The sequence below is a fragment of the Psammomys obesus genome, unplaced genomic scaffold (genome assembly GCF_907164565.1).
Source record: "Psammomys obesus unplaced genomic scaffold, mPsaObe1.curated_primary_1811, whole genome shotgun sequence".
NCBI classification, from domain to species: Eukaryota; Metazoa; Chordata; class Mammalia; order Rodentia; family Muridae; genus Psammomys; species Psammomys obesus.
The window spans coordinates 41,661,791-41,686,842 of NW_026592118.1; the positions used below are offsets into that span (position 1 = coordinate 41,661,791).

Below are 25,052 nucleotides of genomic sequence, written 5' to 3' on the forward strand. Positions count from 1 at the left end.
CACATGAAAAGTAAGAATCTGGGGGGAGTTAGGGAACAGCACATAAATAATTCTTCCTAACAATAACAGGATCTTCAGATTCTCAATGTAAATACATTAGGCTACTCAACCAACATAAACCAGACTTTATAAAAATATGCTTAGAGCAGACAATAACCTCATTATGTCTTCTCCATAAAAATCCAAGACCATAATATACGTATAAATCATTCTTTCCATTTTTACAGTGTTATTTTTGTCTTGCCCAAGTTTGGAAGTTCATTACCAAATCAAGTTTCTGAAGGGACATTATAATTGATACCTAAAATGGCTTCCTTTAAAACTAGCTCAAATAGTAAGTTCAGCCAAATTTTCTTGCCTCTCATAAAAATTTCTATTCAGTGTTTTGTTTTTGTTTTCTCTCATAAATTCTCTCTAGAAGGACTGTCACTACTGGCAACGTCAACTCTGTTTACAATAAAAACATTACTAATTAAATTGGTTACAAGATATCTAAGAAGACACTGTCATATGTCTATCATCAAGGCTTCAGAAAGACAGCTGAGATGAGGCTTTCTTAGGATGCTCCAAAGTTGGAATAAAGTTTCAGCCTTATTGAACTGTATGTACATCAAGAAAATGTGATTGTGTTGTAGCCTATAAATACATTGCCAACTCTAGCTATCACTGAGACGTCTCAGTCTAGGAAGTCAAACGCTGTCACTTTCCAACTTCTCTCCCTGGGCCCAGGGAAATAAGTGCAGATTTTGAATAAAGTTATTTAAAGTAGATTCTGGTATACAGCCACCCACGTCCTCCTGAGTCAAATTTATCTGTTCGAATGTCTCCAGTCAATCTGACCACTTCAACCTGACAGGCAAGCCAACCAAATCGGCAATCAGCAGGCCAAAAAAAATCTGTCAAAACCGTTGCCTTCAGTGGTGATTACATTTTGACTGACTTGAGCCGGCAAGTTAATCAAAACAGTCAAAGCAGGTTTCCCGTGTATACAATCTCAGGGTCTGCCGCTCCCGAGGTGTGCTCTGGTTATAGAGAGTTTTATTACATTGCATTGTTTAGGAATTACAAGTTCAAAAAGGTGCGAGCTGCAAGTGTGACAGGCTCACACTGGAGTGAGCCCACAACTTCCACTAAGAGGAGAAAAGACTCACGGCCTGTCTGAGAGCTATGGAGAGAAGGCAAGGCGTAGGAGCAGGAGACGAGAACTCAGGACCTCACGGGGGCCCAGAGGACCGTGTTTCTCCATTAGGAGGCTAATGCATGTGTTCAAACGAAGGCACACACTCGTCATACTTCACCAGATGAAACACCAAGGAGCATCCCATGGAGGGGGAGGCAAAAGTGATGCTAGTATTCCCAGTTCCCTTTCATTTTCAACATGAGCAGGCTCTTTTGAGAAGACATAAAAATATGTCCTTGCTACATTTGAAAATGGAGGTCAAAGTGACTCAACTGCTCACTGACAAGCGCCAAGGTGGAAATGTACTCTGGCGTTTACAAAGCTGTGGTCGGTTGCACTTTTCGAATCAATGCAGCCAGCCTGACTCTACATTTAAAGGGCAAGCCTTGTGGATTTGAACCAGACATGTCCTAGCAGTATACATGTATACTTAAGTGCACAATGAATATAATACAACAACATGAGTTCCAGGCTTTTCCAATCGGAATTACTTTGTCTGGAAAATCATCTCCAATATTGGGTGAAAGCTTGCGGACCACAGCTCAAGAGCACCGTAATATTGAAAGCCATAAGTATTTTGTTGAGTAGTGGACCACACAGCATACTCTGTTTAAGTCTAGTCCCATCAATAGTTAATCATTCAATACATTTCCAATACCTAATAATAGCACTAAAAAGCATAATGGCCAGAACTGCAAGACCGCTCTTCTGTGCAGGCATTAATTAATGAGCATTGTCCTTGGCTTCTCATTTAACAGCTATAGAAGTCCTAGTAGATAGATCAAGTTTACAGATGAAGAAGCAGAATTCTATAGATCAAATAATCTGCCTGGGATCAAACAGCTGATTAGAACAGAGGCAGTTTGGAAATTTAACCATCTTGCTTTAAACCCTATGCTCCTCCTAACGCAGATTTCTAAGAATGCACAACACAATAGCTTGCTTTTCCGGTTACCCAGCAGAGAAAGAGGTTGCCACAGCAGGTTTGAAACTTCCTGAAGAGACATGTCTCACTCAGTAGGAACTGCGAGCAAACCACAGACGCCAGAATGCTCTTACAGGAACCCAGCATCTGCAGAACTCTGTACTTTTTGTTATCATTTATTACAATTTATTCACTTTGTATCCTAGCTGTGGCCCCCTCCCTCGTCTCCTCCTAATCCCACCATCCCTCCCTCTATTCCCCCTAGGCCCTAGGCCCGTCTCCCAGTCCACTGATAGGGGAAGACCTCCTCCCCTTCTCTTTGACCCTAGCCTATCAGGTCTCATCAGGACTGGCTGCATTGTCTTCCTCTGTGACCTGGGAAGGCTACCCCTCCCAGGGGGAGGTGATCAGAGAGCCTGTCACTGAGTTTATGCCAGAGAAAGTCCCTGCTCCCCTTGCTAGGGAACCCACATGGAGGGAACCCACTTGGAGACTGAGATGCCGTGGGCTACATCTGAGCCGGGGTTTTAGGTCCTCTTCATGCGTTGTCCTTGATTGGGGTATCAGTCTTTGCAGGGTCCCAGGGCTCAGTTGTGCTTTGTTTTTTTGGTTTTTGTTTTTTGGGTTTTTTTTTTTTTTTTCTGTTGTTGTTGTTTCGTTTTGTTTTGTTTTTGGCTCTGTTGGACTTCTTTTGGAGCTCCTGTCCTTTCTATCTCCCCCTCCTTTCATAAAATTCCATGCCCTCTTCGCAAAGTTTGGCTCTGAGTCTCAGCCTCTGCTCCATACCTCAATCAGGAGAGTCTTTCAGAGGCCCTCTGTGGTAGGCTTCTAAATTGCCACATTAGACTCCAAAACAATAAGTATTTGTCTGACAAAACTCACAGTTTCCAAAGGACTTGTTGCTGTAAAGGATTTTAAAGACTGACTTATGAAGCAAGCATGAGGTTCAAGTCCTTGTTACATTATGGTAACCCCAGCACGAACAGGCAGCAGATTAAGATGTTTACAGTATCAAAATCATTTCATACTGCTTTCATGGGTGATTTTTCAGTCCTCACTAGAGACATCTCTCCAACAGCAGTGTGCAAAAAATCCTAAAGACTGAAGGAGCAGGAATGAACTGTGCCGCTGAGAGGCAGAGCCTGGGCTTCCTGCTAGAACTCAACATTGGAGGGTATGATCTCATGTACAGGATTAACATCTCAGGAGACTTGCCCCGGGTCAGTCCCTCTTTCTGTGATGCCTTATCCTCTAGATGGAAATAAAAACAGTGAACTCTTTTAAATGTGCCCTATGGTCTGATTAAAGATTGAAAAGGGCTCTAAAAATCCACAGCACTCCCAGGGAAAATGCTAAATATCATTATCATTATTACACCAAATGCCATAATTTGGTCTCCTCAGATTCCCTTTTTATGTAGATTCCATCAAACTCTGACTTTTGACTTTTCTCCTCTCTGACCAAATCTCCAATGACAAAGCAAAGGGAAATGTTGAGGCAATTAGTGGGAAATGGAAGCAATTAATTCCCTTTTTTAGTGGAGACCTGGCCTCAGTGAACCAGTTTAACCAAAAATAATCAATGACCTTTCTCTGCCCAAACTGAAGCAAATCTACTTGATATTTGTCACTGGTTATCCATCTACTGCTTCGACATTAATGAGTCTCTTCACTTTGCCCCTTTCTTTCATGAAACGCAGACATCTTTTCTGGTCCCTTGTTACCTCCGCATCTGCTATTTTTGCAAATTGAATACAGTTAGAGGCCTCGTTATCCTCGTGTGGAGCCTAGGAAACACTGTTAGCATAGCACAGATTCTGATGGGTCTTCCCCGCTCCACACGTGAACTCTTTCCCCCTTTCTGCTAAAAAGATGAGGGCATGTCTCCAACAAATGAAAAGTTTAAGCACCATGCAGACAGAGATCCATTCCTGTCCTAGTCCACTGGTCACCTATTGTGGAAAAGTCAACTAGCCTTCAAAATCATCATTCTTTTCTTTGGAGAAATAGTGATAGCACCTCTTGGTTCAAGAGTTCTGTCACACTCAAATGTGTCAGCTCATGGAAAACCTTTAGTACATAAAGAGTGTATAATCAGTACATAATCAGTGCTTCCTGTTATCCCCTAAGAAAAATGCAGCTGTAGAAAGAGATGAGAAGAGCGGGGGGCTGGTGGCATACGCCTTTAATCCCAAAATTTGGAAGGCAGAGGCAGGCAGATCTCTGAGAGTTCCTGAGTTCAAGGACAGCTTGGTCTACAAAGACAGTTCATTGAGCTACCACGGGCCACATCTGAGCAGAAGTTCTAGGTTATATCCATAGATGGTCCTTGGTTGAGTGTCAGTCTCAGAGAAGACCCTGTGCCCGGATATATTTGGTCCTTGTAGAGCTCCTATCCTTTCCATATCATACTAACTTCCACATGGACTATTTCTAGCAGGATCTCAAGGGCAGGCTGTTTGAACCCCCCCCCCCCCCGCCAGGGGAGAAGCAGTCTGTTAGGCCACAGAGGAGGACTTTGCAGCCAGCCCTGAAGATACCTGAAAAAACAGGGTCAAATGAAAGGGGAGGAGGTCTTCCCCTATCAGTGGACTTGGAAAGGGGCAGGGAGGAGACCAGGGAGGGAGTGTGGGGTTGGGGAGGGAATGAGGGAGCGGGATACAGCTGGGACACAGAGTTAACAAAATGTAACTAAAAAGAAAAATAAAATTTAAAAAAAAAATTATAATTAAAATTAAAAAGAAATAAGTTCATGAAAAAAAAAAAAAACAACAACAAAGACAGTTCACACATCCAGGGCTGTTACATGGAGAAACTCTGTCTTAAAAAACAAACAAAAATAAATAAATAAATAGCTAGATAAATAAATAAGTAAGTAAGTAAGTAGATAGATAGATAGATAGATAGATAGATAGATAGATAGATAGATAGATAGATAGATAAGAGAGAAAGAGAGAGAGAGGAGAAAAAAAGAGGTAACCAAGGGGAGAGATGGAAGAGAGAAGAGGGAAGATAAGGCAGGGGAGAAGAGGTGGGGAATGAGGAAGGAGATTTCACCAAATACAAATGATTTAGGCATGTGTTAAAATTCATCAAACAGGACTGCTGCTCAGGCAGGAATAGTTAGAACTCAAAACAAGAGGATCACTCTTTGCTTTTCCACTAAAAGAGTTAATATTAACTTACCTACTTACTTTACAAAGCAAATTAAATATTTTATTTCCTTTTCTTGAAAAAATGTATTTGTGTTGCTGTGACAATTTGCTTCATCTTTATGAAAATTGACAAAAGCATTGCCATGCATCTCATTGGCTGAGCTTAGTGGGACCAAGGCATCTTAGTACAGCCAGCGGCATGTAAATGAACTGGCAATACCTTCTAGAGAATAGGGGAAAATGTAATAACTTCTGGAGAAAAAGCAAATAGATTCTTCCCTCACAAGCTATGCATGGCTACGTCATTCTCCACTTGGTTGTGCTCTGAACGTTCTATCACAAAGCAGAGTTCTCTAAGAGAACTGCTCTGATAAGAGACAATGTGGGGTGGGTAGATACGGGGCATTGTGGGTAGAAGCTCATTGTTCAGCTGCATGCTGTGAAACCTGTCAGAAACGTGGAATTGAGACTTCATAAGAAGTCAGCACAAGGCCCTCCTTCTATACTCCGAGTTAGATTTCCAGTCTCAGAGCTCCTATGTCCAGTGCAAGTCTTACCTCCTAAGAAATTCAAAGACATCCTCAGGCACTAGAGTGAAATTTAAGCCCAACCAGGTTCCTCATCCTTTACCCTCATGCTGGGGCCCAGAATTCCACTCTCCACACTAGGCGTTAATTCTAATGCTTTCCAAAAGAGACTTACTCAAAGTCACATGGGAAATGAGTAACTAACTAAAAATGCTGATGATCTGACTTCCTATTTCACTGTGTGTTCCACCGATTCCACACCAGGCAACCACAGAGAAATCACTGAATCATGTGTTTGCTGGAAGAACTTGTTGGAGAGATAATCATTGTCAACATAAATGACTTCCTGCTCTAGGAACTGTCACCGCATAACACTTTCAATCCTCTACTGAGGTGGGGTCTCTCATGTGCTCAGCAATGTGCTCTCTGATTGCCAACAACACACATCTTTGCAAAATATGGCCCAGAGATACCACTCATCATAGTTTTTCTAAACTTTTTTTGAAAAAAGATTTTTTCAATTAGCATATTCTGGTTTGCCCTTCCTTAATTCCTCCCAGAGCCTACCCACCTTTCCATAGACCCACTTATCCAACTCCATCCCCTTTTTTTCTCTCTTTTTTTAGAGCACAGACTTCCATGGAAAAAAATTACAGAATTAAAAAAAGGAAAGAAAAAGACACAAGAAACACTGTGCTCATACAAACGCATGCACGCACACTGTAAAAACATGAAACCAGAAACTGTAACATACAAGCCAAGCACCAGTAAGACGAAAGCACAAAGACAAACAAAACTCTACCCTAGCATAGCAATATGAGACAAAACATCTACAAGAAATACCATGGAGTTCATTTTGTTTTGACCATACACTGCTTGGGCATAGAACATTCACTTACGTGATTAATATGCCCAGTGACACTTCAATGGAAGAAACTACCTTTTCCCTTGCAAGCAGATGTGAATTAGAAAGACTTTCTTGGTTAAGGAAGAAAAGTCATGTTCATTTCTCCCTCTCTGCACTGGGCCTCCAAATGGGTTAAAGCAGGCATAGTATAGCTCCATAAACAAGCCAGCCAGTCTTTTAGCTTCTAATCTCTCTAGATATCTAGAGCCAGAGAGGTCATGGAGATACTGATGCTAATGCATGATCAGATTAAGCTACTTCCCTCATCAAGATCATCCAAGTTTAAAATTACCAGAGCTTTTCAAGGTCTGTCTCCACCTTATCTCTCCACATTTCCTTCCTGCTAGTCCTCACAATGGCCCCAAGCTCTAAAGGAAACTGTGTGTCATGTTTTGCATATGTAAAGTTTTGGTTTAAAACTTTTCTTTTATTGTTTGTCTATCTAGAAAACAATCAGTTTTCAAGATACACTTTAGCCTTCATATTTTTATGATCTTCTCATACTTCCATACTGACAGGAAATTCATCTACACTTTTAATAAAGCACTTGTCCTGAATTGATTATTGGCAGATAAGACCATTCTAGCAGCATTCTAGAATCTAGCTACTTATCTATATACCTTCAACTTAACTAAATTTGCAGATGTTAACTTAGCTTGAATGGCATGGTCTCCAACTTCTTTAGAGGATGGTGTCATTGTAAACACTTTGCGCAGACTCATCTGCTGGCTTTTTCTACTCAGTGTAAGAGTAGGTATGTCCAAGACTTCCCAAACATTTTATAAGGCACTTTTCACAAGAAATTCTCAAAGGCACAAAAGCAATGGTTGTTTTCAGTTAAAAAGAAGAAGAAAAGAGAGACTGATGCTTATAACTTGAGAATATTGAGAAAAATGTAAAAGGCTTGTATGATCCTAGTTGAAAAAAAAAAATTTAAAACGTCTATATGTGTAGGTAAGTACAATTTTAATAGAAAGAATAAATCATCCCTTGCCAGAAAATTACCTGCAAATTGTAATTGTAGAAGAAGAAAGGTGAATTTTTCAAATTAGAGAGAAACATCCAAGGGGATGGTCAAAGGGCCAAACGCCTGTTCTCTAAAATTTATTAAGGAGAAATCTAGATTTAAAGTTTAAAATCTAGGCGTTAAATTGCCGTCTACCATCTGTTGGCAAGATGTGGTCCAGTAGTTCCAAAAACATCTGCATCTGTAGAACCTCTAAGCAAAGAGAACTGTATGCCACCCATAGCCATCTCCAGTATTTCAGGTCCTGATCTATTGTGTAAAGATGCTCAAACATACATCAGACAGGAAAGCCAATACCTAATTCTGTAGAAAATCCTGGCTCCCGTTCTTATTTGGGTCTGAGTACTAAGAAAACCAAATATTTATCCACACGCACACAGTCTTCTAAGCACTAGAAACATGCTTGCATAAGAAAAAAAAATAATGGAGGAAGTCAAAGGCTGGGCAGAAGTGTCTGGTCTAACGGAAGCAGCTAGAACATAAACATAATGTCTTCATTAGGCGGGCTAAAGAATGTTTCAATAAACATAAGACGTGATTGAAAAAAAAAAAACCTTCAAGGTAAGTCAGAAATGGACATGAGAATATTGGAATTCGACGGGAGGACCACCTCTATCTCCTGGAATGCCTTTTATTACCTCACCTCTAGTCTCGTTAATGTACATCATGTGAAACTTTTACATCAAATTCTCACCTTTTCTTTTAATCCTGAACAAATTAAAAAAAAAAAAGTGAAACTAATGGCTCTTTAAGGTTACAGGGCTCAATCTGCTGTTTTCTCTGGGAGCAATCTTAAAAAATCAGTAACCAGGGCTTTCTGTCCAAGAGTTTTCCCCCTGAGGACGGGGACTCACGATTTTCCCACGTTGACCTGGAATCTGAACTCATGATCTTCCCACCTCTGCCACTCACATGCCAGGGTCACAAGCATTTGCCCCCATGCCAAACAGCAAGTCTATTTTTAACCCTGGTCTCTAAAGGAAACTGCATAACCCTTTCACCTTTCCAATACTTGCCTTTCCCTATTGTTTTACTTTATAATCTAAATTGCCTCCATTCTGTAATTCTCCTGTTTTAGTCTGAAATGGCCAGGACTTCCCATGTCCCAAAGAATCTAATTTCACAGAATCACAAGACCAGCTCTCAACTATACTCACAAGCCGGGGCCGGGGAGATCAGCCAAATGCTAAGACATCTCCACACACCTGCCACCCACCTCCACTGACTACTAGCTTGTAATTCACCACTGTGCCAATAAAAGTTTCGTAGATTCATTTCTCGTTCATGCTCTCACTTTCTCCTCTCTCTCTCCCACAAATCTACTTTTATCTTGTCTTCATTGGTTTTATTGTTTTTTGTTCCTCAGCCATACTTACTGACTTATGTCTCCTCTGTTAGGTCATCATAGATACTACCCGTGAAACCTGAGTAACAACATATTTTACTGTCTACAGCTGCTTTGTTGCCAAACAGGTATTCATTAGCAACAGGACATTTGCAAACATCAAGGTGACAACAGCAATTTGTTTGTAAACTTTGCCCTTTTCTGGATTTGCCAACACTACATTCCGTAACCTGGCGTTGTCTTGGTTGTTTTTAACTGTAAGATCTCCCTGAGAACTTGGCAGGATTGACTTGAGATGGCTTTAGTTGTACACAGGTGGAAATGATGAACTTCCAGGATTTGCACAGGCATTCCGTCAGTATTTACATGACTCCATTCGAAGCAGCTTTCATCCGTGTGTTGCAACCACTGTGTAAGGACAGTCTGTTCTTTCCGTCTTTGCCTTTCCGTCCTTTAGCCTTTCTGACTGTTCAAGCCACTGGGGTTTTTGTTTGTTTGTTTGTTTGATTGTTTTGCTCTGCTCTGTTATTTAAATCATTCTCTACCTCTGCTGTGCAAATCACCACAATTCCTAAAAAGTGTGCTTGTGATAGTTTGGCACTATACACAAACATCTTGCAAGTATCTTGGCTAGCTAGAATTTAAATACTCAGGTCTAAGACACTAAATAGAGCCAATTTCTAAAAATCTTGTTTTGCTTTTGACATCAGTTCTAAGTTTCAGTTCAGCAAAAATGTACTCATCTGCTATACTATACTGCTGCCTCTCAAGAAAACCAAAGATGAGAAAGTAAAAATCAAAACCCAGGAAAGAGACAATGGATAGTATATGTATTCCTCTGAGTTCGTGGCTTTAAAAGTTTCTTTACACACTCAAGTGTAAACCTCAAGTCTGACCTATTTAAGGTTGCTTCCACCAAACATGGGGAAGATTTAATTCAAAAGCTGCTTGAAAGGGTCTAGCCACAATCAGTTTCAGGTAAGATCCAAGTGAAGCAGCCTTCTCTCATGATCTTGCTGAACTCTCCATTCTGTTTCAGCTTGCTTTGCTGACATAGCCTCTGAGCACCGAAAAAAAATTGTCAAGGCCATTGCAAGCTCTTTGTCACTAAATGAAGTGTCTAGTAAATAAATTACCAATGAACTACTCAAGCAAAATTAAATATTGCCTCAGGCTCATTATTGTTCTCAAATGTCTATTGATAATGAAATCCCTGAGATAGCATTGACAATATGGAATAATCAGAGAAACAAATAAGGCCTATACATATACCTATGTTACACTTCTGTATTCATGTTTGTGCAAATATAGAAAAATAACCCCGCCCTAATTGTTAAGACATAATAGTAATTCTTATTTGTTTCAATTTAAATTTATTGCTTTAAAAGTTACTGGTTTAGTGTACTTGAAGTCTCCTCACCAAAATAATTAGATTTATATGTGTACAAAAAGAATAGCATAGTCTAGCCTTGGGAAAAGAACACGTGCTAAAATCCTGTCTGGGGTTAATTGCTGCTATAAACAAAACTTATATAGTCTTCCCTTTAAAAACCATTAAAATAGACATTGCTAAAATGTAAATGGACATGAACATTTACTCATAAAACAGCATATGATACAATAAAATGTTAAGTGATATTTCAATTTAATAAATATCTGAGAATATTAACCTGGAAAACAAATTCCCTTGGTTATTATAAACTAAAACAGTGATTTCTACATCTTGATTAAAATAAGACACTAATAGCATTCCAGTGATATTTCATCTACATTAGAGCAAATCATAATTTGCCTGTGCGAACATCCTGATACCTGGTTATCACACAAGATGAAACCAATAATTACAAGGGAGCTACGCATATCAAAGTAAAACAGGTATTGATTGAACTTGTTTTCATATTTGTTTGAAGTACAGAAAATTAACCATCCAGTTTGGTTACCTACCAGCAGTGATTGGATTCACCACGACAAACAGCTCCAAATAACAGTCCCTCGTCCCATCACACCAGCACAAAAGCCAGGGATCTGTTCACCAGTAATGCATGGTTAGAACTGTTTGGAATCCAGTTAGTGGAGGAAGGAGAAAAGAGAAGTCACTCATTAGGGCATTTCCTGAACTCTGGTTGGAATTTCAGTTGAGGAAGAAGAAATGACACAGCAGTTTCACGTGGAGGCGACTTCCTTTCTTTATCAGAAATATGCTACTAAGTTGAGAGAGGGCATTCCAGCAAAACCGTCTGCAGTGGCGCGGCCACAGTAAACACTCCCTCATTTATGCCGTCCTTGCCCCATAATGAACATTTTCCTCAGGAATTTACAGTGGCAGAGTGTGCTTGCCAGCTCAGTGGACCAAGGCCCCAGAGTTATTGCAACACATTCTGCTTTACAAGTAAGTTTCTTCAGAACCCTGACCTTCCCCACTTTTCAGTTAAGAATTGCGCTTTGAAAATATTAATAGATTGAGTTTTGCTTTAAGACTGTTTCCCAAATTTTACATAATGCAAGTTTTCTATTCCTCAATTTTCTCTCAAAGACCTCATGACAATTTAAATCTTGAACAAGACTAATAATTGGTCTTCCCACTCAGATTAGACAGGAATATATAAATATATTTATATATATAGTGTTACAAATATATATAGTGTTACAAATATATATAGTATTATAAATATATATATTTATATGTAGTGTTATTATAACTATATATATATGTGTTCCTTCACTAGAAAGAAAAAAAAAAAAAACACCTTTCATCTTGACTGTCAATGCTGTCTCTCAAATCAGTTTTCACTTGTATTTTTTTCTTTCTTTCTGCCCAGTCAGACTTCATTAATGTAAGGGGCTAAAATATGAGTGTTAAGACAGCTTCACAAATGATTCTAATAAGAACCCAAGTTAGGAGCAAGTAGACGAGTCTGATTTTCAACACAGAACAGAAATGCTTTTTATTTGATCCATCTTTTCTGTAAAGAACGTGATAATAATCATTTTGTACTTTGGGGGTACACAGCATTCATGACGTTACAGCTCTGTCACTGAAATGACATACTTCTGTAACCCACGAATGGATGACCACAGTAAGCAGCTGTCTTTTTTGTCTCCATTTGAAAGCTCCAGAAACGTTTGTGCTCTCTGCATGTGATGCCACCTGTTATGTTCTCTCTTACACCCATTCTAGCTAAGCACGTAAAAGCTTCCTACCAGAACACCTCAAGCACCCTTATCAGTATTACTAGTGGCGATAATTTTTCAGTCCCAACTTATTTTCTATATCAACAGTATATGCTTCATAAGTCTTTAATGTTCTCTTCCATCTGTATCACTAATTGTATAGAATGATAGGCCTCACAACCTTCATCTTCCTACATTTTGGTCATATCCCTCTCAGACATTCTTTTATTTAGTCAGGTGTTTGGTGTCCTCTTCTATTTCCTTCTCTTTTCCCTGATTACTAAAATTGAAATACCTGCAGGGTCTTCTTCCCTTCTGTAGCTGCAAGCCTGACGGTGGCTCCAACAAAGCCTCTGCCTGCTGGAAAGTAAACTACCATTCACCATACTACGAGGGTATTGCTGTGGCATGGCACTATTAGAAAACAATGGAAACTTGAGGAAGCAGGAAGGACCTACTGGAAGGCCTTTAGGTGCTGGGGACATGCTTTTGGAGTCCTTCTGAGTTTTTCCTCTGGCCATGAAGTAAGCAGATGTCTTCTGCGAGCCATTCTTTCCACAAGTCGCCTTACGAGCCTCAGTGTGGGAAGCCAACTCATTGTGAACTGAAGCTTTCTAGAAATGTGGTCTTAAATATGTTCTCCTCACAACTTGATGTTTCTTAAAGTATTTGTTTCAAAGACAAAAAAGCAACATTTCTATGGAAACAGAGATCAAGCATCAAACCCAGCTGCTGTGATTACTTATGATAAGTCCTGTCATGCAGAAGACAGTATGAGATGGTTCAGCAGTTAAGAAACTGACTGGCCTGGTGCAGTGTCACAAGCCTGTAATCCCAGCACTTGGGTAGGCAGATACAGGCATATCTCTGTGAGTTTGAGGCCAGCCTGGTCTACAAAGCAAGTCCAGATAGCCAAGGCTACACAGAGAAGCCCTATTTCAAAAACCAGAAAAAAAAAGAAAAGAAAAGAAAGAGAAAGAGAAAGAGAAAGAAGAAAAGAAAAGGAAAGAAAAGAAAAAAAAGAAAAGAAAAGAAAAGAAAAAAAGGAAACTGGCTGCCCTTCCAGAGGTCCTGAGTTCAATTCCCAGCATTTACACAGTGGTTCATGATCATTTATAAAGAGATGTGATGCCCTCTTCTGGCATGTATGTGTACATGTTGACAAGGCACTCATACATTAAAAAAACAAAAACCCATAAATGAAGAAAAATTAAAAAATAAATAAATACAATAAAAATAATCCATAGTTCTATTTACATTAGCTTCCACATAAGAAGTACAATACTTATTAATTTATTCATTTATTATTATTTATTAATTTATTCATTTATTATATTGTCTTCTGTATATCATAGAGAAGCTGAACTCAAGAAATTTCAAAAATATGGTTGCCTACACAAGATCTGCACCACGACAACACCAGGTGACATGAATGTGACACCAATGAGGATGGAAGAAATCTCACAAGGCCTTGTCCACAAGATGAGGACATGCAGGCAATTAATAGCAGCTAAAAAGGAGAGAATCAATCTTCTTTAGGGATGAGCCTCCTCATAAGTTTATCCAATCCTACTCAGCTGTAAATAACAATAAAAGGATTCAACCAGCTGTATTTATATAAACACATGTAACAATAGCTAAGAAAGAAGTCATGAATTTGAAGGGAGTGACATGGAAGAAAATGGAAAACAGAGCACGGAGATAGTATAAATTCAATACTCATGTATGAAAATTTCAAAAACAAAAATTTAAACTTGAAGTATACATTCAAATGTTCTCTGTGGCTTAGTATTTTGCTTGATGATGCCTTTATTGATGTACGATGATCTATTGTATGGACATAACACAAATTTTAATAATTTATTTAATTTTTATTTTATGTGCATTAGCGTGAAGGTGTCAGATCCCTTGGAACTGGGAGAACAGTTGTGAGCTGCCATGTGGGTGTTGGGGATTTGAACCTGGCTCCATTTGGAAGAGCAGACAGCACTCTTAGCCACTGAACCATCTCTCCAGCCCCAACATACCACATTTTAAAACAATTTAATCACTGGTAAAGGGCAACTTGAGCCTGGCGTGATCATGAATGCCTTTAATCCCAGCACTCAGGGAGGCAGAGGCAGGCAGATTTGAGACCAGCCCAATGTACAAAGTGAGTCCAGGACAGCCAAGCCTATACAGAGAAACCCTGTCTCAGAAAAAAAAAAAAATGTTTCCAGTTGGCACACTTATCAGAATGGATGATATCAATATTCTTCTACAGAAATTTGCTTAGAAATAAGTTTGTATTTAAGTGTTAAGTTGTTGAACCATGTATTTAATCTATATTAACTTAATAAACTCCCTCAAAGTGTCTTGTTAGTTTTTTGAAATATGTTTTTTGCCATTATCATATGCACCCAGTGATATGTACTTGTTTTATTTTGTAACTAACTGCTAGACAGCATTGCCAAACACCGTTATACATACATGTCTGTCACCTGCAAGTTTAGTTTGGTAACATATCTTTTCTGATGTTTTGCACACATTTTAATTGGGTTCTTAGTACACATCTTGTTGAAATAAACATATTTTATTGAAAATTGAACATATTTTAGACATAATTCTATCATCAAAAAGTAGTAAAAAAAAAAAAAGTAATATATTTTATTCATGATAATCCGTAATAGCTTGCCATATAGCAGGCTATACACAAACTGTTTTCTTACCTTCCAACAACTCCAACCCAGTTGATTTTTAACAAAAATCACTTTAAATTAGTTAATGACAACAAAACAATGATTTAGTAAGAAAGTATATGAAACAGTAAATAAAACCAATGCTCCCATGAGATATTTTTTGTTTTTTGTTTTTGTTTTCTTTTTTCTTTACAGTTAGTCTTTGGAAAGAGAACATTGAAGTGAGAAATGAAAATAAAAGAGTGTGTGGTTTGCAGTGGCCATCAAAAAATGTTTCCGGTTATCATGTGGCAGCTAGCAAAGTTTTGTAAATGGATTCTGGAAGTATTTTCTAGAAGAAAACTTCATGTTAGGCCTTCAAGAAATAGAAAATATTTTCTGTTACTTTAAATGGCCTTCAGTGAACTCTGAAAAGTAAAATATCATTAGAAAAAAAGTCCTTTACTTAACAAATGATTTCACTCATGGAATATGGTTATGCCCGTAAGAACCCCATCTTGTGTGTGTGTGCGTGCGTGCGTGTGTGTGTGTGTGTGTGTGTGTGTGTGTGTGTGTTTGTAAGGGAGAGAGAGAGAGAGATACATACATATCTACTAGCTATTTTATTGAAAACTAGAGTATAAAGCACTGAAAAGATTGAAAAATGTTCTAAAAAGTTAAAGCAAAGGAAAAGGTAAATCTCATAACACAAAGTCAATGTGAGCACAGAAGACAAGCTGAAAAATAAGATATAATACACAGAACTGTCTGTTTTATGTTACTAGTTAATAGAAGCTATATCTAGAGAGGTTAGTAATATACTTAAGAGCACTGGCAAAAATATATATATATATATATATATATATATATATATATATATATATATATCATTCTAAAGCTTGATTTCATTGCGACTTTGGAGAAGGACAGAAGTTAGAATTATAAAATCTCTTTTTTATATATGTTAAAACCAAATGTTGTGCGGCTAAGACAAATGGTAAATGACAATTCTGACCTTAGATCCAGTATGAATAAACTATGGATATTAGTAAGTAAAATACTTGTAAACATTTTAAATACCTTTAAAATTGCACTAAATTTTTCTTTGCCAAAATGATGATGTTCTTTCTTTTTCTTGAAAAAGACAGCTCATTTTATTCTATTTTCAGTCTCTCTATAATTTTCTTTTTCTTAATTTTTTTTATTAATTACAGTTTATTCACTTTGAATCCAGCTTTAGCCCCCTCCCTAGACCCCTTCCAATCCCACCCTCCCTCCGTCCTCTCTTCCCATGCCCCTCCCCCAGTCCCCTGATAGGGGAGGTGGTGATGATGCTCTTAACTAGAGAAATGCTGTCTGCAGAACTGCCGCTGAACACATGTCCCTTGCGTGTACATTACTATAGAATTTCAGAAGTGGATATTTGTCTTTCTCCATTTGGCAGGGGCCTGGATTTTGGCAGGGGCCTGAAACTCAGCTTCCAGTCTGAAAATGGGGTTCCGTTTCTCTCGGGGCAGCTAGACTGCTTTAGAGCAAGGCCCAGGTGCTGGACACATGGTTTTCCACAGAGTGTTAGGGTTTAGCTCTTTTAGCGTGAGATCGCCGGTAGCAATGGAAGCGCAGGCATTCCAAAGCCTATGGCGATACCAAAGTGTTAGCTCTTGGTTAAGCAGCTGTGCTAAGCATGGCAGAGATGCAGATAGAAACCCATGACTAGTCACAGGACTGCCACAGGACTGCCCAGTACCAGGCCCAAAGGGCCGGAGGGCAGGCCTGGTAATGACCGTCTCAGGTGGTCGTGTTGAAAGCTAATGCAACACAGGGCCATGCAGAAGCAGGCACCCCCAACGTGTTTATTTGAAACCAGGGATTTATAAACCTTGTGCAGTGGGAGAGATTTCAAGGGTGAATGTGTTTGATTCGCTGGGGTCAGGCAATCAGGTCACGTAGTGCTACAGTGTCTCATTTTCCATGTAGTAGCAAGGTCCTATCACAAGAAGGAAAACACAGCACCCAATTATCCTAAGTACAATTGAAGGTCACCGCTTAAGCCTTATCAGGCTGAGGCATTTCTAGGAATAGATAGCTAGCTGAACCGGTTTCCTCATCAGGAAAGAGTCTGGCCTATAATCTGCCCTAAAGGCTACACCATGTTTCTTAAAAGATCTGAGGTCCTTGTTCCCCTCACTATGGGAAACTAATTGGTTACTGAGCTACCACAGGCTACATCTGAGCAGAGGTTCTAGGTTACATTCATACATGGTCCTTGGTTGCATGTCAGTCTCAGAAAAGACCCTGTGCCCAGATATATTTGGTCCTTGTGGAGGAGCAGTCCTGTTAGGCCACAGAGGAGAGCTTTGCAGCCAGTCCTGAAGTTACCTGATAAAACAGGATCGGATGAATGGGGAGGAGGTCCCTCCTATTAGTGGACTTGGCAAGGGGCACGGTGGAGATGAGGGAGGGAGGGAGGGACTGGGAGGGAATGAGGGATCGGGACACGGCTGGGATACAGAGTTAATAAAATGTAACTGATAAGAAAAAAAATAAAATTAAAAAAAAAAAAGATCTGAGGTCACAATGGAATACTACTCAGCAATTACAAACGAGGAAATCATGAAATTTGCAGGCAAATGGTGGGACCTAGAAACGAACATCCTGAGTGAGGTATCCAAAAAGCAGAAAGACACACATGGTATATATACTCACTTATATAGACCGATAAGATAAGATAAACATACTGAAATCTATACACCTAAAGAAGATGAAGAAAGAGGACCCAGGGTACGACGATCAATCCTCACTTAGAAAGACAAAGGGGATGGACATTGGATGTAGGAGCAAACAAGTAACAGGACAGGAGCCTACCACAGACGGCCTCTGAAAGACTCTACTTAGCAGTGTATCAAAGCAGATACTAAGACTCATAACCAAGCCTGCGGCAGAGTGCAAGGAATCATAAAAAAAAAAGGGGGGGGGGAGGAGGAGTTAATATAGCCTGGAGAGGACAGCACAAGGACCAAATATATCTAGGCACAGGGGTCTTTTATGAGACTGTTTCTCCAAACAAGGACCATGTATGGACGTAACCTAGAACCTCTGCTCAGATCCAAGTGGGTACCCTAATAAGGGGAACAGGGACTGTTTCTGACATGAACTCAATGGCGGGCTCTTTGACTCCCCACCCCCCAAGGGAGGAGCAGGCCTGTTGGGCCACAGAGAAAGACTTTGCAGCCAGTCCTGAAGATACCTGATAAACCAGTATCAGGTATCTTCAGGAGGGGAGGAGGAGGGGAGGAGGTTCTCCCCTATTAGTGGACTTGGAAAGGGGCAGGGAGGATATGAGGGAGGGAGGGTGGGATTGAGAGGGAAAGAGGGAGCGGGGTACAGCAGGGTTACAAAGTTAACAAACTGTAACTAATATTAAAAAATAATTAATAAATAAATAAAAACAAAACAAACAAACAAAAAAAGATCTGAGGTCACCCAGATGGGGGGGGGTGAGGATTTTTAGGGATTCACTGAGAAAAGGGAATCTACCATCATAGACAAAGCACAAATAAATGGCTGTCTGGAGACATTAGACTTCAACCTATTCCAGCAAAGTCCCATGGGTGTTTTCACTTCTAAATGCTTTTCATCTTTGTCAATGAAATTTGGATCAATCCACCCATTTCTCATCAATGTCAGCAGAAGTACCTATACTAACCATTGTTCTGTCAATAGCAATAAAAAACCAAAACAAAACAAAAAATAAAAGCAACCAAGCGAACACACACACACACTCAAAATAAGCAAATGACTTTCCAAAGTTTTCTGTCCCCAAAAATTCAGTTTTAAAGAACAGAAGTCTCTAGAAACCCATATGGCATAAATATAAATTAATTTTCTATAATACTAAAGATATTAAAATTTCTCTAGAGCCTATATTTACTTGTAACACGCACTAGAGTATTAAACAAGTCCAACTAAAACTTTTGAAATAGACAAAATTAGTCTTTAACAATCAACCTCTGTGTTCTTTTCCCTCTTTCCAGACAGGAGGTATGATGCCTTATTCGCTATCATTTTTTCTGTTATCTAAAGCCATTTTAAAAAATACTCTACTTCATTACATACCTTATTCACTAAGGAATAAATGACTAATAAGAATTTAAATATCTTCCTTCCCAACGGCATTTATATTTTGAAGTTAATATGACCTTAATGAAGAGAAGATAACACTGAAAAAGAAATGTTATATGCAAAGGTCCTCAAATAAAAAAAAATCTCATGTAGTCTTCCATCTACATTTAGCATGGTATATGAAGACCTGACAACATGTTATCTGTAAGATAAATAAAAGAAAATATTCTTTTTTTGCAATGTTAGGGTGTTCCAAATGAGATGGAAGCTATCATGACTGACACTGTGAATCCCTAGGGATTAGAAAAATGACAAGTCTTCCACAGTCCTTTGCAACTGAACAATTATTTCCTGTCAGACAGAATAGGATGTAATATGCTGTCATAAGAAAGAACTTGAAAAATTATTGTTGTTGTATGTGTGTGTGTGTGTGTGTGTGTGTGTGTGTGTGTGTGTGTGTTTGTAATGGTAGAGAGGCTTTGTTCCATCTGGCCACTTAAGGACCTAGAATGATAGACACTCATCTCCAAATATGATTTTAGTACATTGGGGTAGGAGATAGAATGTGGAAAATAATAAATATCTTTTGAAGATTCTGTTGAACTGATAGTCATCATTTCTGTCCATCATTTCTTCTTCAAAGCTTGCATGTCTCTCCCTTCTTCTAAAAACATGAACATGTAAACATAACAGAAGTTAAGAAGAGAAACTTGATTTCTTTAATTGGAACAGTGGCTATGACAATCTGACTTGTTCCCAGAAATTACATTTTTGGCAAAACATGGCTCTTCTATAATGTCATATACTGAACAAACTTAGTGCATCAAATAAGCTAGAAACTTTTTTATTATCCTTTATAAAAATTAAAAAGATAAGAGAAAGAGATCAGAGAAGAGTTGTAGAAAAAAGGGAGGAAGCAGGACGCCAAACACTTGAAAGTGATAAATAGCATCCATTGGAGATCAAACTACAATTAAAAACTCTATAGATGTGTATATTTCAGAAGAGTGTAAAATTGAGTCAGATTGGAATTGAAGAGATTGTTCAGTAGTTAAGAACACTGGATGAATTTTATATGCTCATTTTTATTTTATATTATTATTATTATTATTTTGGGGTTTTTTTTTGAGACAGGGTTTCTCTCTGTAGCCTTAGCTGTTGTGTACTTGCTTCGTAGATCAGGCTGGCCTGAAACTCACAGAGATCTGCCTGACTCTGCCTCTCTGAGTGCCGGATTACAAGCATACACCACTGTGCCTGGCTTATGCTCATTTTAAATATATATTCTCTGCTCAGAATAAATATCTACTATGGTCACCTGTGCAAAATCTTCACCAAAAACAAACAAACAAACAACAACAACAAAAACACATGAAAGCAGGAAGGGTGCTAGTTGAGAATAGTAAGAGTGTCAGCAGGAATGATGGGATAAGAAAGAGAAATGGGAGGTATGAATATGATTACAATGAAATCATACATGTACAATATTGTCAAAATTGAAATAATTTTAAAGACTATTATTGACAAAATTGCACAGGCTACGATGTCTTTTTTTAGTTCCTGGATCAAAGACATAGAACCTGGCAAATCTAAATATGTTGTCACAACCCACAGTGCTCCATTATCCTGATTATTGAAAAGCATCTTGCTCTTTCCACATCATTTCACCAGCTCTCTCATTAGCACTTAGGATAGGGCTCTATGGTTTAACCACAGATTTTCATACTCTTTTCATGGCATGGACCTTGGAGAATGTTGACACTCTCACACTGTGTGGTAAAGAATTAATACTATATTTCCTTTGATGTAAACAGTTAATATAGAAAAAAAATAAATGTTTTCATAGCTCAGAAAATTTTAAGGGATTTGTATTTGGTAGAAGGTTAGATCAAGGAAAAGCTAATCCTCGGTTGTCCATTATACAATTCATCTGTCCCAAAGATTCAGGATCCATTAAATCTGCAAAATGAAATATCTTCCCAATGTGCAAATAGGCAGGTGTTCCTATACAAGTCTTTTTTTTTTCCTATACAAGTCTCATTACGTATATTAATTGCTTTGGTCGATATGTGAGTGACCTTATCTTTTAATACAACACATGTGCCTTCTAACCTGTGCTTAATCCTTTCACTTTGCTGGTGACAACTAATAAGGAAGTAGGGCACAATTAATGATGCCAAGAAGGCAAATGGGGGGTGGGGGAAAGAGGATGTTCAAAAAGGTGGAAGAAAGAATATCAAGAACAGAAGCATGGACTTTATCGAAATAGTAGTTCCAGTTTCAAGCAAGGAGACGTGTGTTGACTGCCAGGAGCTTTCTCTTGCATGTGCTATAGTATTCAGTGGTTTAACAAACAAAGCAAATCGAGGTCAGGCAACAAACTTTAGAAGTTAATGAATTAGAACATTGAAAAATTAGGCCTACTGAAGAACTTCCATTTTAAACCAGAGAAAACCGACTATTCATGGTGACTTTGATCAGACTATATGAAAAGCCCTAACAAGCAATGATTTGCTCATAAGAGATAGGCTTTGCCTTCTATGTCTAGACCTTGCTAAGCATGTAGAAAATTGTACTTCACTGTCCAGTTATAACACAAAGCAGTTATAATACAAAGCAGATAGAGCTTTTAAAAAGTACAAATGCCACAGGTTTTCTGTTCTTTATGATTTTTTCTGTATTTTGGATGAAATCTCTGAAATAAAGACACATGCGCCTGTGCACACTTGAACACTTGCAATCGGTTTGGCTGTTGGTGCCTCTAACCCCTCCAGGACAATACAAGATAAGACCGTTCCCAAAATAAAGAATAGGCACCCCTCTCGCCCTCACCGTGCTGACCTACAAATGTTCCCCTTCTGCTGCAGACAAAGCTTCCAGTCTGGTAGGAGAGAATGACAACAGGTGTGACAGAGGAGGGACAAAGATGGGAGTGAAACCTAGTAACTTTCATTTTAAGGGGGAAAAAAACAGGGTGGAAATATCAGACACAGCCCGATTTTAGATGTCTGGATCATCAATTCACATAGTACAGGAAGAAGAGTGAAAATGACATTTTAGCACAATGGGGAAAGTGTAATCCCACAGGTACCACAGAGAGTCGGCAGAATGGCATTCTTTCCTAGAATAGAGCAGTACAGGAACATTCATAGCTTTAAAAATATATAATACAGCATAAGCATTGGGTGAGCTGCATTATACATGATGAGGAAGAAACTAAATAGGTTATGTTGGCTCAGGGAGATTCAGTGTACCTGACTATGACCAAATGCTGAAACAAAGAGAAGCAATACGGAATAGGCAGCCTTAAATATCAATAATGAATTGGCGGTTTGGGGGCAGTAGTATTCAATTCTAAATAGGACGTGTTTAATAGAAGGCCAGTTTCAGGGTTAAAATAGACAGATAAGAGTTCGTGGGGTATTTGCTAACAGTTTACCCCAGTAGAAATGTCACACTTAGCTCTGGGTAGAATAAATAACCTACAATGCTGTTTTATTACACATAATCTCCAGAGAGTTCCTGGAAACTAAAAACTAAACTTTTTTTTTAAAGCAGTCACAGTCATCAAGCGGAATGTAGAGCTAGTTTGAGAGATGTGGGTGCCAGAGAAGTGAATCAGAATGTCAACATCTAGGTCAATTTGACTCTCTTCTTTCATAATTCCATTAAAAATCTCAGCAATTCAGTAGTATACTGCTGAACAAAAATGTAAACTCGAATGACATATTTGGACTTATTTTAAAACTAATTGTTCATATTTTCTGGAGCTATAAGATAAAATTTCCTTACATTGAGAAATAGATAGCTACAATGTGGGAGAGAATTGATTATAAATAGATGTATTCTTGTTGCTAAAACTTGAATATCTTTACTCATTAATTCAAACTGCCTTGACTTCTCATGTTTATGCAAAACAGATTTTTTTTTTAAGAAAAAAAGAGAGGTACTGTAACATCAGAGGAAATCATCAAAGAACTACTGGTAACATCGTGAGGCTTTTATCAAAGTAGTGAGGGAATGCATTAAAGCAACAATATCTGGAGCTCACGTGTGATGGGACTGCTAAGTCTAATAGTATATCTTATGAACATATGTGGATATAATGATTTTTCTGTAAGAATACTCCTGTCCAAAGGCTTTTTTTTTCCAAGTAAGACAACACTATTCTTTCAAGACAATTCAAGGGGAAAAAAACCTCCAATATTTCATTAATAATAGATGCCTCACACTACAAACAAAAGGCTAAAGGTTTTTTTTTTAATATAGCCACTGACATAGACTACCAGCCAGCCAAATAATGATTACCTAATTCTAATATTACAAAGAATTTGTATAATAAATACTTGAGATACTTATTGTAGATAATAATAATGGCAATGTACTGAGTTCAAATACATTTATTTCTACTATAGTTGTATAATACATTTATTACATGAACATGAAATTTAAATCATTTGAAATATTTTCCTGTCACAGTAATAGGTGCAAGAATTGACATATTTACTTACAATTTATTTACTGTAAAATATTTATCAGGATAGTTTATTTTCTGAGGCTACTCTATGTGCAAGACGTTCTTCCATTCCCCACTCTTGTTTGGGAAGCATGTTTGAGGTTAAGGAACGATATAAGTTACCTGTTTGTGGTAAAGAGCCCGGCTGTGAGCATAACTAACATTCTGAGCCCACACACGCCGACTCCATACACCTGCTCAGGCTGCAAGGCCAAATGTAAACTATTCAGCTAGGATAAAGAGGGTTTCTTTTTCTGTACTTATTTGCACTGAGAAATACTGTGTACTTCCATGGAAATGAGAGCAGATTAGATTTAACCAGTTAGGTAAGAAACTGAGTGAAGAAACCTGAGCAAAAGACTAACTTAATCCAGTGACTTTCAGTGTTTCTTTTTCAGTGACTCCAAAATGCTGACATCATATAGTACCAAAAAGGAAAAGTGGTGCTTTTTATAAGTTAATCCAAGAGGGAGTATCCAAAGGAAAAACATGGTTGGCTTTCAGCCATTTGTGTGTTTCTCTTACTCTTCTTATGTAAAAGTGCTGTAGCAGACTCATAGTTCCAACCCATATGATGATAACAAGCCATTCATTATTGAATGAATGAATATGGGAGACCGTTAATAAACTCCTTACACTTTCAGTGCAGCTAAGCATCATCCTTTCTTTATTCTAGGTCTCTTTCAAAGAGAAAGAGACAAACAGTTCGAAAACAGAGCAGTTTTTCTGCAAGTCTAGGAAAATATGTTTTGTTTTATGTTGATCTACACCTGATGACATTTAAGCCTGTGATAATTTATATTTATGTGGTTTTGTCTATATTAGCATATTCTGACTCAGTTTCATGAAGGAGAAAAGATGCATTGATAGACTAAAAGTAGCTATAATTATTTGTTACTGTTTGCATAAAACATGATTATCAGTGCTTTTCATAAATTATTGATTTAATTCTTCCTGGAATTTTTTTGTTAACATTTTTCCTATCATTTAATTTTTTCAGACTAGAAGACAAAAAGATTAGGAAAATTAACTTTTTTTTTTTTTTATGTGGGAGGGCATTAGCACAGGCCTTGTGCAGCAGGCACGCACCTTGAAAACAAAGCAGGAGCAAAAGCTTTGTGCTAAGAAATTGCAAGGGTGAAGCTAGGACTTAGGATGTGGGTGATCTTCTGACGACATCAGGAACAAGGCACTTGGACGTGATAGTTTGTCGTGTCTCTTAGTTGTTCAGCATACAAAAAAGGGGAGACGTGATGCAACACAAAAATCAGTGAGGTGATGGACAAGTGAGTAGATTTGGATCCAACAGAGAAAAGCCAGTGGCTGCAGACTGACTCTGAGCATGCAAATGAAGTAGTAAGTCCATGGAAATTTTCTTTTGTCTATCTACTACTTTCATTTATCTGTTTACTCAGCAAAGCATACCAAAAAGCAAAAGGAGATGACCAAAGCTGCTGAGAGAAGAGAAACATGAAAGGGAGGTTGAACGGATCTCTGTAATACAATCTGAGTGCTGGGCAA

General features: G+C 38.4%; 1 protein-coding gene across 1 annotated transcript in view; it reads right to left on the reverse strand.

The window, feature by feature from the left end:
* Positions 1 to 11,095, reverse strand: part of Tfec (transcription factor EC) — a 67,687-nt gene extending 56,592 nt beyond the window's left edge. Inside the window, exon 1 of the mRNA XM_055612545.1 lies at positions 11,010 to 11,095. The gene's annotated coding sequence lies outside the window, so the exon portion shown is untranslated. The remainder of the gene's footprint in view (positions 1 to 11,009) is intronic.
* Between the last annotated feature and the right edge of the window lie 13,957 nt (positions 11,096 to 25,052).